This window comes from Oryzias melastigma, linkage group LG6 (assembly GCF_002922805.2).
Source record: "Oryzias melastigma strain HK-1 linkage group LG6, ASM292280v2, whole genome shotgun sequence".
NCBI lineage: Eukaryota > Metazoa > Chordata > Actinopteri > Beloniformes > Adrianichthyidae > Oryzias > Oryzias melastigma.
In genome coordinates this window covers 32,750,809-32,771,773 of record NC_050517.1, presented here as the reverse complement: position 1 = coordinate 32,771,773, position 20,965 = coordinate 32,750,809, and the positions used below count along the sequence as shown (strand labels likewise).

General features: G+C 36.9%; 1 protein-coding gene across 3 annotated transcripts in view; it reads right to left on the bottom strand.

The window, feature by feature from the left end:
* Positions 1-20,965, bottom strand: part of tspan9a (tetraspanin 9a) — a 337,382-nt gene that overhangs the window by 313,022 nt on the left and 3,395 nt on the right. For 2 of the 3 annotated variants that reach the window (XM_024281296.2, XM_036212565.1), the window contains exon 2: positions 19,760-19,943. The exons of the other annotated variant lie outside the window; for it this stretch is intronic. The gene's annotated coding sequence lies outside the window, so the exon portion shown is untranslated. The remainder of the gene's footprint in view (positions 1-19,759; positions 19,944-20,965) is intronic. 3 annotated transcript variants of the gene reach the window in all.

The window sequence follows — 20,965 nt, the reverse complement described above, 5'->3', positions numbered from 1 at the left end:
GAGGAGGGTCAGCTGAATTCCTGCGCGGGGGCCCAACACGGTTCGCACGCATGATCTCCACCGGGTTGGAGGCAAGATCAGGGAACCACTTAAGAAGACTTGTCATCAGGTAAGAAACCGCATTCTCCTGTTCAACGCCCTCTTTCAGATTCATTTTTCGAAGATTGTTCCTCCTGATTTGATCTTCCATTGAGATTATTTTTTCTTCAAGTTTCTTCAGACGCTCGCTGTTATCCATAGCGGAAGCTTCGACGCGTTTTACTTGAACTTGAAGAGAGGAAGTCGTTTTGCGTTGGTGCTCCAGGTCCTTAGCATGTTTGTCGAGCGTCACTTTAATAGAATCTAGTTGACATTCCAGGCGCTCAAAGCGGTCCTTAGCGTGATTATCGGCTTCGTTGAAAAACTTTTGCAGTGTAGCCTCCAGAGACGACATGGTCAATTCACTCGAGAGCGTGTCAATATCTTCGCGATGCGGACTTTTGGACTGTGGTCCTCTTTTCGGTGGCATAGTAATACTTGGCAATAAAAGACAGAACAAAACTTTCTTGTACTGAACTTTTAGATGCAGCAGGAGAGGCCTTGTGAAGTAGCTTTAAGCTCTTAAATATCTAATTGGGGGGGAGCTGCGAGCAACAGAACGTCTACGCCGCCATCTTGGTTTCTGTTTCTGTGATAATAATAATAATAATTAGGGCTGTCAGATTTGTCGCGTTAAAAACGCATTAATCTGACGTGTGCTTGACGCCGACAATTTTTTTGACGCATTAATCACGGACTTTCTCATACGTGCCTTTCCATACCGCGCGCGGGCGTCCCGCCCTCCAACTGACCGGCTGCTCTCACTAGATCACGGGCGGGTCTCCAAACACCGAGCTGCGAGCTAAAACCGGCCGGCGCTAGGACCTGGAGAGCTCCTGCACCCTAACCCGGCTTCGGTTCGCGTCCAGTACCACGTCTGGTGGTACCGGCTCAAGTCCGGCGCCGCGTCCCGAGAGCTGCGGACCCCCGACGCTCCGAACAGCAAGCCCACCGGGGGACGTTTTAAATGTTCTGGAGGTTTAAGCGTGATCCAGGCCCAGCATAGCGGTCTGTCTGCCGGCATATTCATGGCGTGAGCTCCACTGGACACGTCGGTGCATCGAGCTGCAGCCAAAGAACACGGCGGCAGTAACAGACTGTCAAACTATCCACAGAGTATCCCGCTTTTCTCAGTCTTTAATGTTTTAAAAAACAAAAGTTAATTGGAAATGATAAATCTCTATTTCTTTTATTACTTTAGTTCAGCAGAGAAGGAAAAGATTTGGTCCTGACAAAAAATGAACATGACAGTGTTATTTTTGATGTTTTTTTTATTTTATTTTACTGAACGTTGATTGAAGTTTTGAATTTAAAATGCCCTTCACTTGCACTTGGGCTTTTGTTAGGCATTTTATGTTACAGCCTTTTATTGTTAAGAAAGTTTATCTCAATATGTTACAAAATAAAGTATTTCTGATGAAAATTATTAATTTTGTCTTTCTTGTTTTCATAATTAATGTAGAACTACTAAATTCTACGAACCACACATTTTTTTCCTTAAAAAAAGGCCACATGTAAATTTGCGATTAATCGCGAGTTAACTATGGACAATGCGATTAATCGCGATTAAAAAATTCTATCATTTATCTTATTTACTATCCTCCAACTTTTTTTTTCTTTTAGGCCCTTATCCCCCATCTTTAATACCCCACTCTCTCCTTCTCTCTTCTGTTTGGATCAAAAGTGAAATGTATGTGAATAAACTTCATATAAATAAAGTTGAGCCTCAAATAAAAAAGGGGTTTATACAAATATATACCTGGAGTGTCTGAACATCCATAACCTCCTATTGTAACAGTAAAATCTGTCACACACAAGCGACCTCCAGCTCTGATCCGTTTGTTCAAAACAAGTTACTCCTAAAGACAAATTTGTGGCTTAACTTAAAAAAAATGTATTTTTTGTTAATAAGTAGAACAGCATATAGGAGTTTTTTGGGGGGAAATGATGCTGCATGTTGGCACACTCAATGAAGGAAATGATGAACTGAATAAAATGACCTGTGATGGACCGCTGGCCGACGGCATCCACCCGCCTCCACTCACAGACAGCTGGAACAGATTCCAGAAAATGAGCATAGAAAAAGATTCATGAAGAACCAACTATTTAATGTTTGCAGGAGAGAAATGAGGGAAACGATGGATCAGAAGACGGGAAGCAGAAATAAGACATCATCTAGTGTCAAGAGGAGGAACTTTTTTACTGTGATTTCTGTCATTTCCAAGCATCAGATAAATAAATCTGACGTTTCTATTAAATAAAGATGTTTTTAGTCATGGTTTCTTTTTTTTTTATGCACAAACCAAACAGGAGCATGATGCACATGAATCACGTGAAGTCTGAAAAGAGCTAAAGAGTGACAGAAAAGATGAGATGCAGCAACTAATGCAGAACTATGAGGGCCCTGTGGACCGGATCTGACCTAAACCAAAGCCTTCATTCAAAAATACAAAGGATCTGTGATCCAAACAGCCTCCTGACTGAACCACAAACCCAAATGTTGCAGACGAAACTTGACTGGGACAGAGAATCTACTGTACAAAACGGAAAACCACTAAAAAAAATTATCTGCCAATGAGAACATCTTGGATTTAAAGACTTTAAAGTTGCCTTACCAACCTTACAAAACTTAAAATATGTTTCTGTAAGAGTTCACAGGGATTTTTTAGATGGAATGTTTTTGTCTTCGACATTGTTTTAATAAAACTTGTTTAGCACTTATAATGTTTTATGTTTTTTTAACTTAAATCCAGATTTGAGAAACCTTAAACATCAACAAGGAGCTGAAAGTTCAGAAATATCAAGTCCTTCTAACACAGAGACTTTTGTTTTTGCAAACAGACTCTTCAGAAACCGCCTGGCACCAAACTGATCTAAATGAAAAACATGTTTATTTGGAAACACATCTGGAACAGACGGGCCGCCACACACGCGCTAATCCCCGAGGATCCTGAAGTTTCAGCCTCGCTAATTTGTCGTAAAGGAACGCAAATCCAGAAGACGGCGGCGAGTCAGACGCCATTTATAATATGTAAAGAGGCGGGCTCATGAACAATGTTATTTAATGTGAAAGTGGAGGATTTTGTGAGGAGCTTAGGATGCTAAATGCAAAGAAAAACAAACGTTGAATCAGTGATCATTGACTTTGAAACCAAACATTTCAGCTGAAACTGTTTTGTGCTTTACTGCTGCAGACTGAAGAGAGCTCTTCAATGTCCTAAATGTTAGACACTAAAAGAAGTTTAAGGTAAAGAATAGCAAAAAATAAACGGACAAAAGCTAATGTGACTTTAAAATAAAACAAAAACTATTACGGTTTTAATCTCTTTTACCTTCTTGCCGTACTCTTAACCGGCTGATTCTGGCTTCGCTGAGGTTTGAGACTCCCCTGGTTTTACATACTTAAGTCTAATTCACTAAAGTAATGAAATATTAAACATATTTCCTCCAAACATCCAGCAGAGAGCTGCCTTTATCTCGTCATCCCTGCAGCTCCAACATCCTCCATAACCCTATTTAAGGTAAAACGGGTATACATAGTGATACTTTCTCTAAAAAAAAAAATCTAAATATTCATTAAAGCTCAAGAAACTTTGGGCCAACCAGTCTTTAATATCAGAGAGACATGATAAAAGAGGGTTAGCAGAAGCTAACCAAAGTTCAGATGTTTGTTCTCATGGGCGAAATGCAGACACATTATCAAAGCCGGCTCTAGGATGACGTCATGAAATAGGCGGTACCCACAAACAGCGAAAGGCGGAGCCTCAGAGATCGAGGCGTTTCACCTTCGGGTGGGGAAAAAAGCTAACAAAAATAACTTATACTTCATAAATAATTTGTTCTTTAATATGATCATGGGGCTGCACGGTGGCTCAGTGGTTAGCGCTCTTGCCTCACAGTGAGAAGGCCCCGGTTCGACTCCCGGCTGGGACCTTTCTGTGTGGAGTTTGCATGTTCTCCCCGTGCATGCGTGGGTTTTCATAGGGGACTCCGGCTTCCTCCCACCGTCCAAAAACATGCTTCATAGGTTAATTGGTGACTCTAAATTGCCCCTAGGTGTGAATGTGGGAGTGGATGTGTGTGATTGTGGCCCTGAGACAGACTGGAGACCTGTCCAGGGTGTACCCCGCCTTCGCCCTTCAGCAGCCGGGATAGGCTCCGGCACCCCCGCGACCCTGAAAGGGAAGAAGCGGTCAAGAAGATGAATGAATGAATATGATCATACATATGGATATAGTTTACTCTGAAAGGCTTAAATATGTCATGCTATTGGCCCTTTAAATCAGCTCCTCCTCCATCTTTGTTTGCATGATTATAAAATATATAAATCCCAGGATTACAAAAGTAGAAAAACAACATCCAAAACTCCCTAAACAGGAAAAATGCTGCTTCATTTTCAAATTATTACAAGTTACTTTTTAACTGATGACATTTCACTTTCTATTTGTATTGATTCCTATGCATTATAGGGAAAACAAACTGTTTTCTGTGCTGAACTGAAACTGTAACCAGAGCCAGACAGTGGCAGGAACTTCTCGCCCTTTGCAGTTTGGATTAATCCCATCTCAGTCCGGCAGGCCTCCGCCTGCTGACAGCTTAAGTCACCGGGTTCAGTTTGGTCTGAACGGCTTTTGGAAATGTTTATGAACAAGAAGAAACAATACAGATGGAAATGATTCAGGGAAGGTTTGCTCAGATCAAATATAAACCATTAACATTCTGTCCTTTCTGGAACAAAGGATTACAGGTTTCAAAAGCAATCTTCACAAAGTTCTATCAGCCTGGCAGTCCGTAGACTCCAACGTTTCTGAACAGTAATTCCGATAGAGAGCCTGGAAACTGCCAAAAGGAAAGAATCCATTCAGATTAAACATCCAGAGACTGATTTGCATGTAAACTGAGATCTCTTGATTTGTGAAAATCATTAGTTTTACATTTTTGTGAGCAAATCCCTAAAAAAAGGAGAAAGATTTCATGATTTCAGTCCAATGCTTATCCAGACTCTGACACAAAGACAACATTAAGTCAACAACCATCATTTTCTTTCTCTATTATGCCACAAATTGTCTGGCTTCAGTATTAAAACTGGGATCTGCTGTTCTTCATATGAATATATTTATGCTTTGCTTGCACATTTCAGCTAAAAAAACAACATTTTATAATAACAATGTGATGGAAATGTTAGTTTTTCAGTGCAGTATTCTGGGTATTTCCCTCTATACACATAAACATCCCTTCCTGAAGTCTGAATGAATTCATACACAGTTCTTCATTATGAACTCTAAAACCCTCAGAATAGCAGAAACTCAGTCCCATTGGTGCACAGAATGGATTCTGTGTAAATACATATTTTTAAAACAAAGAATATTTTAGAATTTGTTGATTCTGGGATAAAAAAAACTTGCAGTTAAAATAACATCTTGAATACTAGGAACAATAACTAAGTTAGCACACTGTAGCGTCTTTATCTGTTGCTCATCATGTTTTGACGCTGAGCGGTGCATCGTGTCCTTGCCTCCGAGACTACAGATGTTTCCTCAGAAACAGTTGAAATAATTTTTTTTTTTTAAACATCTTTCTACTTCAAACTGGTTTACCCTCAGATTGTGTTTTTATTCTCCACAATCTTCACTGTTCTCAAATATCAGCAAATGCCAGAAAACATCAGTTCTGAACGAAGCACCTCAGATTGTTCCACCTTCAAATATTCGTCCAATTTTTGTGATGTGACATAATGAGATGAGTTTTTACCTGATGGAAGCGGACAGCAAAGGGCAGCAGTCAGGGTCCACATGTGCTTGTCTAACATGTTCTCGTCTGAATACATTTCTAAGGTGAAAGTGGACCCATGTGTGGACCTGCAGGCAGGACGAACTCCATATGGAGAAAGCTGAAGAAACACGCCTGTACCACCAAATAAACTTAAAACGTTCTACAATTTTGCTAAAAAAAAGATAATATTATGCACATTTCACTGTTAAATACACACTAAGTGACGTGAAATATTTCTTAACCACCTCAGTGTATTACTGACTCTTCCCTTTTACCTTACAAAGTACAGTAGAAGATACAGTTAAACATTTTGAGCAATACAAACTGGATGGAGAAAAATGTAAATTGTTTTTTGCTTGAATGTTAACAAAACTACGCTTCTAGATATAGAAAAAAACCTAACCTTTGATGATACTTCAGCAGCTTTTAGTAAATACTTTGTTTCAAAGAAAAGAGAAAATGCTGGCATCAAAGTGTTTATAAGAATAAAATGAGTTTTATTTTAACTCTTGGGCAAGTCTGGCTAAAGTCTGACAAAAGTCTAGCATAACTCTGAAGAAACTCTGGTAAAAACTGATAAAATTATGTTAAAACGTTGGAAAATGTTGGCAAAACATTGATAAATATTTGCAACTCTGGTAAAACAGGCAATTCTTTGGCAAAACTCCGGCAAAACTCAGATGAAACTCCGGTAAAACTGGTGAAAACTGGTTAAGTGGCAAAGTTTTGGTAAAACTCTTGCAACATTTTAGCAAAAATTTGGTAAATATTTGCAACTCTGGTAAAACTGGCAAAACTCTGGTGAAAAATTCCGGCCAAACTACGCAAACCTCTGGCAAAACTCCGGTAAAACACTGCCAAAATTCGGCAAAACTCTGCCAAAAACTGGTGAAATGGCAAAGTTTTAGCAAAACATTGATAAAATTTTACAAAACTCTTACAAATCTTTGGTAAAACTCTGGCAAAACTGATAAACTCTGGCAAAACCTGGAAAAATTTTAGCAAAACATTAGTAAGATTTAGCAAAAATGGTCAAACAGGCAATTCTCTGGTAAAACACTGGCGAGACATTGGCAAAACTCCTGCAAAAAATGTTGGCAAAACATTGTTAAAATTTTACAAAACTCTGGAATAATACAACTTAAACTCACAATTTTAGAATTGTTTTAGTGCAATTTTCTGTTAAGGTCAATTAGAGGTCAAATTTTGTTTCTTATTTAATTGTTACAATTTTATAGTAACAATTCAAATATTGTTTTTGCATTACAGAAAACCAAACTTTAGGAGTTTGGTAATGTGGTTTAAAAGGAAATAAAAACAGTTTGTAGTAAGTCTACTGAGATGTTTTAGTTCATAATCTGCACCATAAAAATCTGAACCAAACGTGCTGCCAAAGAGTTCATGACTGAACACTTCTGAGTTCACAGAGTAGTGAACAGAGGAAATTCCTCATAAAGGTTTTAATCAGAACCTTCAAGTTCATCCTCTTGACATTCTTTGCTGTTCAATCTTAAAAAATGTACTTTTGCAAAATCTAAATGCACTGAAACAGGCAGTTTGGTCAAAGTACTTAAGAAATTCAATCATATTCATCAAGACTTTGAAAATAATAAACTTGAATTTAGTTACATTTCTTACAGATTGTCACTAAAGTGGTGAGACTGAAGATTTGTCCTTCCTGTCAGCATGACTACAGATATATACTATAAGGCCATAATATTTTGACACTTTACTGATGAAAAGCAACATTTATAATCATTGAACACAACTTGAAAAGAACAAAATGAAGCATTTGAAGCTGAATCATACTACAGAGGGCTGTAATTCACAGATGCCAATTTGGTTTTACACAACAATAAAATATTTGTAGAAACCATCCACGTTCTAAGATCAGCAATAATGAATCAGACGTGACGTTTCAGCATTTATACTCGAGACTTTATGGTAAAGTGGTGCACGAATGAGGAATTAGGGAAGTCTGAGCAGACGTTTGAGAAAAGTGCAGGACTTTCAGTAACAAATGATGATCTACAGCTAAACTAGAGTTCATGTGTAATGAGGGGGAGGACAGAGGGGGTGTCATGTTTAGCTGCAGCAGATCATGTTTAAAGAGTCCAATTCCCACGGTGAGGTCTACGTTTTAGGAACTTCAGACGGCACAAAGGTGCTTTTGATTAGAGCCCCTGAAGCTGCAGCTCGGCCTGATGAGGCTTCCTGACACACACGGAATCACAGCAGGTTCAAAGCGGGAAACAAATGACTCTGTGGGGACCTCCACGATCCTGTCTACCCGCTCAGCCAGACAGAGGAGGCCGAGAGAAAACAGCGCTCAGCTGATCCAATCTGATGCTGCAGTGCTCCATCTTTGAAATGCAATAGTTAGATAATCATGTAAGGAGTGCAGAGAGGTGTGGCTGTTTTTGTCACTGTGGGTGGTAAGTCTTCTATCGGCAGCCTCTAGTTTTGTGGGTTTGGTTAAAGTTATAACGTTTGCTTTTAACAGTTATGGTGAGTGATGTTTAATTAGATCTTTCAGAAGTACTAAAGTTCTTATTTGTTTCTTTCATGAAGACTACTACAGTACATTAACATGTACAACACAATACAACACAAACTCACACATCTTCATGATTGGAAAAAGGAGTAAGAAGAATTAAATTATTTTTTTTATTTCTGCCCCTTATATCAAAGCTTAAAGGAAATTTGAAGGAAGTCAAACCACAAGCGGCTCAGTAGGACCCGCCCCGCTTTTGCCCCGCCCTCACTAGTAGAGCGGCCGCTACACGCCTCTCACCCTCTGCACCCTGACCTAAGTTACACCTGACAAATTCTTTAAAAATGTTGAAACAAAAAACTGGCAGCTTTTCTTTTGGTTTCATCTCCATAGCAACTATTTCGTGTTTTGGCCACCTGGGGGTGAAGATAAGGTCTAAAGAACGTTTTTGTTTTTTTTCTAACCCGCCTACCTGTCTAAAAAGTTCATCTCTTATGTCATATTGTTTCATTCAGCTTGAACCAACAATTCATGAAGTAAATGTTTAGAAAACTCCAGTAAAAATATGTGAATATTAAGAAAACATCACTTTTGAGAGTTCTCCACACTAACGGCGTTCTAACTCTTCAACTTCTAGTTCCAACTTTTTTCCCAAATGACTCAAGAAATTACTAATATTTTGGAAAATTCCTCTAGATGACAGTCTCTTTCAAGGTCAAAGGTCAACGTAACTCCAGGTGTTGTTATAGACTTAACCTTGTGTGTGCGTGCGTGACAGTTCTTGAAGATCGTTTTCTTTTACTTTATTGTGCGAAAATGTGAAAATCTGTAAAATTCACACTTTGCCACAAAATGGCCGCCAAGCCATACATCCTCTGCCCATCCCATAATAATCTGAACACTTCCCTTGCAGATCCCCAACATGTGTGGTTTTTAGTTTTGTTTCTTAATTTTAAAACTTGTATTTGAACAATACAACGGAATATTAGGGTAACCCCAAAAAATAAATAAATAAAAAAATGTTTTAAGTCATGAAGTCATATGGTTTTTCTAAAAAAAATATTTGGTTTTGCCAACTAATTCCATCAATTTATGCTTTGTTTAACTCGTAAGAAAAGTTGTGCTTTGATGCATTTGGATCTTTGCAAATAAAGTGCAGACGATGTAGACAGCACTCCCACCAGAAGTTTACTCCTCGTGGGTCCAGAGTCTTTTTCTGACGACCAGTTTCCCGAATGTTCCTTATAAATGTCCTTATAACAGAACAAAGTTAACTCACTAAAAGATTCAGTATTACCTTATATGTGAATCTAATGCAATACATTTTCTAGTTATGGATAATTGATTCTTGAATGTAAGATTTTAATCTCATAAATTCTCAATTTACAACTTTTGAAATTATCGCTTTATTGTTGTAAAATATCTCCCTTTTTTCACAAAATTGTATTAATTTATTTTCATAAATGTATTTGTTTATTTTCTATTTTTATGGTGGTCGTAGAACAGCATTCTGTAGGGAATTATACACTTTTACCCAAACTAAAGAAAACTATTTAATCTCTGAAGTAGTGCAGGGAAAACAGAACCGATACATCTTCTTTCAATGGGTTTTTTCAGCACCAAATGGTGTTCAGAGGAAAAGAGAAGAGAAGACTTTCAGTATTTTGTCATTTGTGTTTCATTCTTTTTAACAAACACTAAAAGGTTCATCAAACAAATGTTATAGAACAAAGTGGATAAGGCTCTAACTAAGTCTTAGAAACCCAATCTTGTCATTATTAGTTTTAAAAATAAATCTATTCAGCCAATGACTGACGCAGAGGTCGCATTATTGTTCTCTTCCTGGAGACGGAGGTCGTTTCCTCCACAAACATGCTTCTTTCCAATGAGAGAGGAATCAAAAATGGAGGTTCAAAGGAACGCCGTGGGAGTTTATCTAAGACTCACGAGGTTTGATTGCTGATCTGTTCACACAGAACGGAGGAGCTGAAGAGCTTCCTCCATCAGGGTGAGAGAGATTACACGAACGCATCAGAAAACTTTCATTTTCTCAACTGTAGCATCAGTATGTTTGTTTAGAATCCCAAACACACCTAGGATGATGTAATGATCAATAGCAATGCTTTTGATTATTGATTAGCAGTTATAAAATGTAAAAAAAGAGATTATTAAATACAATTTCCACATCAAAATTATTACACACCAACTCAGAAGAAAATTGTGTTTTTAGTGTATTCTTGCTGCATTTTTCTGATGATGGAGGACATTTATAAAGAAAATTAGGCTTAAAATTGAGTTCTAATCAAATCAATCTTCAAATCGTTGCGAATCAGAAGTAGAAAAAAGAATTTTGCTTGAAAAAAAAATCATATTTGTAAAATACACAGTAAAAACTGAAATTTGGATCAATTATTTAACAAAAAACTGTAATTTGCTGCATTTAAAATTATGTTTTCATCTAAACAAAATTTTGAGCTGGTGGTTTACTTAACTTCCAAATTTCATTAAATAAAAACTAAATGTAAATGTTACAAATTACTGATTTTTTGGTTATTTAATCTGTTTTACTTTTTACAGTGTAGAAAATGCACTGGGCGGGGCCATAAACTTCCTGCTCCGCCCCCTTTCTGACACATTCACTTGCAGACAAATTGATCCATGACCATCTTTCTTTTCCTTGTCTGAGATGGAATCTGGATCAGAACTGTACTACTGGATGACTCTGGTATGAATTTTTGTTGAACCGCTAAAGTTAGGTTGGAGGTGTGAGGGGCTGTAAGCAAGTGGTGTTAGGGGTGGGGGGTGCTCCTCGCCAACAGTCCCACCCACAACTCAGAGGTGAATTTCTAATAAACTCCTGCTGCGCTCCAGAAACTATGTCCCAGATAACAACATTTTATTTTTTTTACTAAAAATGATATCATTGTAACTAAAGGACCATTGGGAACGCTTTGAAAATACATCCAAAGATGATCGAAGTGGGACTTTATAAGATAAAATTATATTGCAGTTTGACATTCAAAATGAAATTTTTTAAGGAGGAATTGTATCATTTATTAGGATTTTTTTCACAGACTTACTGTGTTTTGAAAGGTTCTTTTATGAATTCATTTTCTAAAATTCAAACTAAATCACTTTAATTCTAGATTTTCATAACAAACCTTTAATTGCGTTTTACATCAAATGTGACCACCAGGGCCGGCTATGGCGCCTTAGGCCAATACCATTGTCTGAAAAAGCTGCCGTAGCTGCCTGAAATATGTTGCAATAAGTATATATTTATTCTAATTCTCAAAAGTTAAATAATAATCACTTAGTCAGGCTGCGTTCTCCTTCAGGGCGTCTCACACCTGGAACTCAATTCCCACAACAATAAGACAACTGACAACTTTGAGCTCATTTAGCAAACAGATAAAATCATGGCTTTTAGACAATCAAAACTGCCACCACGGCTCTGTATGAGCTGCTATTTTTTTTTTTCTCCCCCCTTAAATGTTGCTTTTATGTTTTATGAATTTCCTGTTGTGCATTTCTCTATTGAAAACCCAATTTGTTTTTTCTGCTGTTTTCAGACTTCTGTATACCTTTTATGTATTGTTTTAACTTGTACTTTTACTTGGAGATGAACAACCTTTTCCATAGGGACTAAAGATGGAAATTAGTCTAAAAGACTATAATCTTATATATTTGCATTTTTAAATGTTTTATTAATATATGCTGTCCCTGTCTTAAATAAACAATCAATCAATTAAAAGAATATTTAGAATAACATCACCTCTCCCTAACCATGACAAACCAACCTCTGCAGTAGAAGACAGCAGCACCAACCACTACTCTATAATTCTGTATAACTAGTAATGTATAGTAGATGTTTTATGAAACATCTCCAGTGTTAAAGATTTCTGTTAAGGGTTTTAAAATAGGAAAAGAAAAAAGAAACGAGATTGCCAGTTAAATTCTTTTTTTCCAACTAAAACCAAGATTACTTTTTGACTGAAATGGGGGCGGGGGTTGAATTTCCAAGCAATTAAACTCTGCTTTGAGACTGCTTTTCCTCCTCTTCCTTTCTTTTTTGACCTTAAAGCTGTCCCTGAATGCTTGTTTCATTTTATTCTTAAAGTTTTAAAGAAGTACGAACAGCGACGGCACCGCGCACCTCTGCCCCCCACAAAGCCTAGACGACAGCGTCAGACGGGGAGCAGCACCAGGCTAAATGACTAAATATGAACATTTGAGTTATTTTATTGATGTTTTTAATAATTGCATTTTAAATGAAATGAGTGGTGTGTCAAAACTGTAAAAAAAAAATTAAAAAAGAAAAAAAACATTAATATACAGCTACTGAATGCAATTTGGTGTCCCCTCCAACAGATGGCGCCTAGGCAGCCGCCTAGTTTGCCTATGCGTATGGCCGGCCCTGGTGAGCACTCCTGGATTGCAACCTCCACTCTTACTGGTCATAATTGTGTGGGGGTGGGTCATCGAGGACAGAGGTGGTTACAGTCCTGCAGTTTTCTTTTTCTCTGTTAAGGAGCCAAACCGTCCCACAGGAAGTTAGTGCAGATAAAAACATTTACAAAAGCCAAAAGACGGAACGTTACAGAGGAGAAATGAATGGAAACGAAAAACGCCGCCCCACCGCCAACACCACATCAATAACCTGAAAACCATTTGCTCATCACACTAAAGACTCACTGATTACAGAAGCATTAAATGTTCGTTTGTAATTATTTTGTTTTCTTTCTAGGAAAGCTGTGAATCATCCTGATAGCAGCTCCTCGTTAATTCTACATTATGGTTTCTGTGGAGCCTTAAGTGGTAAAACGGTTCATGTTAACCATTTCCACACAGAGTAAAAACAGATTTAACAGTTTTAACACATGAATGATATAGATCAGAGCTTTTTCACTTTAGTTTGTCATGAAGCAGCTTCTCTGTAAAGATCAGCACCAGTTCAGTCAGGAAATCAACTTTACGTTTTCCTTTATTGCTTTTTCTAGTCACCTCAGTTGATAATACTTTGTGTGGACGGTGTTTTATGGTGTTTATAGTTTAAAGTCACAATGAAGGACTTCAATTTTTTTTCTAATGTGTGGCTTAAAAAAAACTGAAAATCCGTAGAAACCAAATATATTTTTTAAAAAGTACACAAAAACAGAAACTTTGAGAGGACAAATGTCCACCAAAACTATTTAAATCTAAAACTCTAAAATCTTAAGTACTGTTCAACAAATGGGAATCAATGAAAGTGTTAACCTGTGACTGACAAGACGTTTTTAACTTTGTACCTTGTGATAATTATCATGAGACAAAAAGGAAAAATATAATAATTTACTTTCTGCAGTAGAGCTGGGAGATATGACGATACATATTGTGTCAGCGATAGAAAAGTGTCTATCGTGCCATTTCTCTTCTATCATTTCTATCTCTTTATTTTATGTTTGAACTTTTGTGCAAAAATGCTTTTTCCTACTTTGAAACTTAAAACAGTTTTGCACATTTAAAAAATGTTTCTCCTTTGTAACTAATCAGTTACATGGTACATGTCCATTTATTTTCAGAGAATAACTGAAAACATACTTTATTTTGGTATACCGTGATATATATCATTATCGTGATATAAAATAATTTATATCATGATATAATTTATTTTCCATATCGCCCAACACTATACTGCAAAAACATTTCCACCCAGTATTTCACCCTCGAGCACCCAAGGGGGTCAAACATGACTGGAGTTTAGGGTTTGATTTGATTTACTTATTTCTGTGTGTATATTGTTTTTACTTTCACTAGTTTTTTTGGTCACTGCTTAGTGCTGCTACCCAAAATGAACAAACAAATAAACAGAAAAAAAAGTCAAATTAACTTAAAGTAGCTCCAATCAAATTTTAATCTGTTGTAAAAGCATTTAGTGGTCTTGTGTTTTTTTTTTTTAAGGGAAGAAAAAAACTGTTTTCTAGGACAGTTTCTGCAGAGTTCATAAGAAGTTCTCCTCTGAGTTGTGGTTGCCATGTTGGCATGGAAGTAGGCCTCCACTGATATCCCATCATCCCTTTGTTTACACTCTCTACCACTAGCTTACAGCCCCAAGATAAGATTAGCGGTGCAAAAAAAATAGGAGCAATATCTGATCCATCCAGCTGTACAGTTCTCTAATCACCATTTTATTATTTTAGTCCATCACATTTTCATGACTCCATCTATTTAGGTTTGTATGCTTTGTTTAGATGTAAAAGTATTTAAATGTTTTACAGTCTGAATGTTTTGGTGTATTTTTAAACAATTGTGACTGCCTCTTGGCCAGGACTCCCTTGCAAAAGAGGTTTGAAATCTCAATGGGATTATCCTGGTTAAATAAAGGTCAATAAATACATAAATAATCCAGATTCCAGCTCAGATGAGGAAAAAAAAAAGACGTTCATGGATCCGAATTGCTTTGAGATTTTGGTCGACTTATTTCAATTATTGTGTCCCAAAAGAGCTTTTTCAACTGGTGGAAATTCAGTTTTGATCCTAAATTATTATATATATATGTCCGCCATCATGAGAGAAATGCTACAAGAACATTTTGAAACACAATTTTTGAGTGGGTCTTTAAAAAAAGTCTGAAGGAATTCATCAACAAAATTAATTTTATAACATCAAAGTCGATTTTATCACTAGACCAACACAGTTACATTCTAAAACAATGTCATAGAAAGATGATAAAAGCATAAAAACACCTAAAAATTGACTTTTGATTCATTTGTAGCCAAATAATGAAATGAAAGTTTTTAATTGGGATTATAAATGTATAATGTATTGATAAAACCAAAGCTTACTTGTCATAAAAGGGATAAAAAGTCAGAATAAACTTTGATATTATAAAAGAAATGAAACAAATAATTCTAAAAATATCTATCTGTGACAGACCCAGAACTGCACAGCGGAGGAAGTTGTACTGATAGTCATTTCTCTAATACAGCTATGAAAAGGTTCAAAACAGCGACAGTGCACAGAAAAATGTCTTCCATGTATTTATGCCTGATTCTGCATTTAAAACTCTCTGTGGTTTACAACAACCCTCACAGCAAAACATTTAAAAGGGTTCAAACTGTAAACAAGCAGACTGTCAGAGAAAATCAGTCTGACGTTTAACAACGCTGCAGAGATCCAGGCATGAATTCGCTTAAGAAAGTGAAATCAGCTGCACTCTCAGTCAGAGTGGCGGGACGCCTTCTCCGGACCGAAAACAAGCGTCTGTCATTCGCCCGGCGAGGTCAGCAGAAAGGCCAGAATGTGCTGCATGCAGTGAGCACACAACAGAGCCGGACATCAGATCTGCACCGCCAGATTACAGAAAACGGCTGCTTTTATTAGCAGGCCTGAAAATAAATAAATAAATAAATAAACAGCAGGAAGGGTGAGTCACAGCCCCCGCCGCTCTGAGGCTCGCGCAGAGATATCTCACCCTGACAAAGACTTCCTACTGCTGATTAGACTTCAGGGATGTGTCGAAATTGGTTTACACAGCAGCTCAGATCATCCATTGTGAGGGCTGGTGGGGTCAGATCTACCCAGCACGGACCGCCACCCCCCACCACCACCAGAGAATGGGAACGTTCATGAGCGCACAGCCCGGCTCTGTGGAGACGGCGTGGGACAAAGACGGCCGAGGAAGTCATCGACATTGCAGCTTTTGTTTGGCGGCACCGAAAACAAACTGAGGAGGAAAAAGTCAGAAATTGACCCCGAGAGTGTCTGTGTCACTGCAGGAGATGATCACAATGAGAAGCAGCTCTAAACTCCTGAATTCACCACACAAACGTCTATGAGCTCAGCAGCATCAGAACACCACAGAACTTCTACGGTTTGAAGATCCCCGACGGGGGAATCCTTCTGAGGCGATTAACAAGCAAAAAGTTCAAATTCCTTCCTAACATGAGGTCACACGGGAAAGTGATCCTTCACTTTGGAGGAGGAATGTTAGGTCACCCCCCAGATAGACCAGAATAGACATGATCCACTTGGACCACGCCATACAGCAGAACTATAGCGGAAATAAAGCAACTCATAGACAAGAGGTCTGCAACCTGTAGCTCTTTAATCCCTTCATTGTTAGCTTTAATAAAAAAAAAGGCTAACGACTAAATTCATAAAAGATTAGTTATTTAGGTTTTTTAATTTCTGCTTGTCAAACGTTTTAATTCACTGTCAGAAACTCTGTAAAAGTCTTCTTTAAATTTGTGCTTTTAATTTATAGTTAGTCAAATAAAAGTCTCCAAACGCCGTTTTATTTTAGTAAATGACACTAAAGTGGTTAAAGTTTTGAACAAATCCAATTTAAAGGATTTAGTTGTGTGTTTTGTGCCTCACATCTGAGAAAATGACAACAAAAATCTCATTTTAGTCTAAATATGTTTAGGTATTTTTATTATTCCTACTGTTTTATTTTAATAAATGACACTAAAGTGGTTAAAGTTTTGAACAAATGCAGTTTTAAAGGATTTAGTTGTGTGTTTTGTGCCTCACAGCTTAGAAAATGACAACAAAAATCTCATTTTATTCTAAATATGTTTTGATGTTTTTTTTTATTATTATTATTAATAAATAGATTTTACTAAATTGTTGCTTATATCCAAGAATAAAAGGGGGGGGGGGGGATGATGGTGACACACCAAAATCCTAATGATAAAAAACATGTTCGACTGTCTTGTATTTTTATTTTAAAGGGGCCACACCATGAAAAATCCACTTTTTGAGCTTTTAAGTGTATTACACTGTTCGTTCCTCACTATAAAGAACCCAATGTGGTATTTGGATCTGTTCTTGCATTTTTGAGTAATCCTCTAAAACCTGCGTTCTCAACGCCAGCCCCTCCCACACCCACGAAAACGATCGGGTCCTCACGATCTGACATCACAAAGTGAGAGAATTCAGAATCTTCTAGAATTATCATGTTAATGGTTCAAAAGTTACAGTAAATGAAAAACATAAACACTGGAGCTCTGGTGTTAAAGGGTTAAAAAAAATTACCTCAGTTTACAAATCCAAACATAAATCTGATCGAATAATCAAACTTATTACTTATGCAAATAGTGGGCATTTATGTCAAAAGCCAAAGAAGCATATTGAAAGGATAAAGAGCCACATATGGTTGCAGACCGCTGTCATGGACAGAACTACATGTCCCTTCTAAAAGGGGCCAATTTTCAATCAAAGACTTTCAGAGATTTGGAGCAGAAAAAAAACATTTATTCACTTTAATGCCTTACAGGTTCTGCATGGGCGTCTGGAGATGCACAACACTGTGTTCCCAGGAAATGTAGAAATAATAAAGTGGACCAGCTTAAAAGAGGATGAGATAAGTGTTGGTGACCCGAGTCACTCCTGCAGCTGGTCTTCATTCATGTTTATGGATGTTCTCTGTCTTCTTTTGATAAATAATGGGCTTTTAATGGTGAAAATGCTCCAGCTCTTTTATCTGCAGCAACTTATAAATAGAATGTGAATATAAAAAATAAATAAAACTAGATACATAGCATTACCTGTGACAATGCTAGTGTCAATGCTTAAGCTGAATGCGGCTGCTGAGGATGCTAGAAATCCTCAGCTAAAAATGCTGACACTGATAGCTGAAAATGCTAAAGCCTAAAGCTTAGCCAAATTAAATTAGCCAAAACAGCAACCATGATGCTAAAATATTAGGTAAACTACAAATTAGCCTTAAAAACTGAAAAACGTGTCTAAAGTTGCCAAAAAACAGCTAGCATATTGCTAAAATAATTTTAGTTTTAGGCAAATTATGAGTACAGACTCATAATTTGCCTAAAATAACTGGGAAAATTGCCTAATTTTTCCAAAACAGTTAGACTAATGTTATAATATTAGCTAAACATCAAATTATTAAAAAAGAAAAGAAAAACTGGAAAAATGTCTAATTTTGTCAAAACAGCCAACAATATTGTTAAAATATCAGCTAAAATCTAAATTAGCCTAATAAACTGGAAAAATGTCTAAATTAGCCAAAACAGCAAGGACATGTGGGCAAAATCCAAAACACACATCAGGTCATGGGCCGAACATAATAAACATTTATTGAACACCTTTTTTAAACTTTAAAATGTAACTTTTTAACATTAAGAATAAAAATAGGCAGGAATATTATTTCAGAATAATCAACTTAAACCTTAAATAACTTTAACTAATATTAACTAATATTTTACTCTCAATAAAAATATGTTTTGTCAAAATTATACAAGTTATAAATAAAGGTAAGATAACATTGAACCTTTAATAACAACAAAATAAAATGATCTGGAGACCCAAGTACACGTGCTGTAAGCTGAATGTGGCTGTTGAAGATGCTACAGCTGATAGCTAAAATTGCTGTAGCCTAAAGCTTGCTAAGATGCTATTGAAATTCCAAATCATATATATGTAAAAAAAGAAACATGTCTATTTTTTACATTGTTAAAATGTTAGCTAAACTCTAAATTGCCCCAAAAAACTGGGAAAAAATGTCTAAATTAGCCAAAACAGCTAGCATAATTCTAAAATATTAGCTAAACTCCAAATAGCCTAGAAAAAGTGGACAGATGTCTACTTTTGCCAATATTTTTGCATATAGCTAAAATGTTAGCTAAATTAGCCCCAAAAACTGAAAAAATGTCTAAATTAGCCAAAACAGCTGGCATCATAATTAAAATATTAGCTAAACTCCAAATTATCCTAAAAAAGTGGACAAATATCTAATTTTTCAGATATTTTAGCATATTGCCAAAATTTTGGACAAAAAGTCCAAATTAGTCTAAAAAATTGGAAAAATGTCTGATTCAGTCAAAGACAGCTAGCACGTTGCTAAATTAAAGACTACACTCTAAATTGCCAAAACCAAGTAGTTGCTGAACATCTTAAAGTCTGAATGGTGTCTCTGGCTGAAAGTAGGAAGAACTTTTCAGCATTTTCTTATTCATTTCCAATGGGGCATATTTTGCTCAATATTTTAAAAACTATAAAGTTTTTAAATACCAAAAGTACAATCATCAATGTCCTGTGAGATGAACGTTTTGATACCAAGATTAATGAAATCGTTGGAGTGAGTTTTTACGTGCCAGAAAACGTACGTAAAGGATGTAAAGCATTCACACAATAAAAATAGAAGGAAACGCGCGCGAGGCTGTTAGTGTGTAGACGTTTGTCACGTGACACTCTGCCAAAAATACAATGACCAGGAGGGAACAGTCGTGGGAATATCAGGGGAAAAAAACAAGTGTCATTAAAAGGACAACTTTCAGCTGTGAAGTCACGTGGGTCTCTGACCCCCACAAACTGACTGAATTCACGTGCTACTATAACCCGCGCGTGTCAGAGAGGAAACCAACAACATCACGCTGCCATGCGGGAAACCAGCTGACGCTGACCGCGGTTTACCTGCGCCTCTCCGCTGCGTCACGGCGCACGGACCGGGGGGAGAAGGGGGGCAGCACCGGCGAAGCTCCGCTGTTTCCGGTCACACTCCTCAATAAATCCGCGTCTGTCCGGTCAGAAAGTTCCCCGAGACTCTGACAGGCAACTTCCACTGCCTACAAGTAGTGATGGACCCGCGAGTTTGAGGCTGGACGGAGAGAGGAGAGGAAGTTTGAGTAAAGAGAAGGGAGTTTTTACTGACCCCTACAGGCCGGGAGCTGCATAGCACCGCAGCATACAAGATAAGGTTAACTGGGTTTTATTTGATTTTTATTTTTTTGTTCTTTTTCAGTAAGAATGTACAGTAAATACAATCTACTTAAAGAACAGGAGTAGGGTGAAGATTAAGTCTTATAATTCCCAGCCCGTTATTATTTCAAAAAGATTACTAAATTAGTGAGTAAAATAAAAAAAAATAAAAAACGAAAATCCATAATAACAATAATACAATCTGTAAAAACTCATGCTGCATACAAATCAATTATTTTGTGTTAACATTTAAACTATACTTAAACACCTTTTCAGGTCATTATCCAAGAAATTAGATGTTTTTAACCCCAGCAAAGTAAATTCAAAATAATTAAAGATTGTAGGTTTGATTCATGAAAATTACCAGAGACTTTGATAAAATATGGTCAAATCAGGGAGAAATACAAAATATGCTTAAGTTGGTGTTTTAAAAAATATTTAACTTTGCTGAAAATTGCAAGATGTGAAAATACCACGAGTCTACAACCTCACATGGGGCTCTTTTACGCCTCTATTCCTCTCTTTGGCCAAATAAAAATCAAATTATATTCCATTTTAAAAGTAAATAAGTAACTTTATTGACAATGACTTAGATTAGTTATGTTTACAGATGTATGGCTGAGGTGCACATAAAAGTAAGATAAATGTATTGATTTTAATACCTCACTGACATCAGGAGTTCGCTCTACACTTCCTCCAGAATGCTCAGATTTCAAATACTAAACAAAACTTTGAAAAATTTGATTAATTTGTTCAGTTTTTTGATGATTTAAACACCGATTATCCTGTGCTGCACAACAGTGGTTAGTTGTCTAGAGGAGAGTTGCTAAAAAAAGATCTGTATGTTCTTTATTTTTTTTTGTTGGATCATAAAACAATAAATTCATGCTTCTGTTCAGGTTTACAGCAGCAGGACAAAAG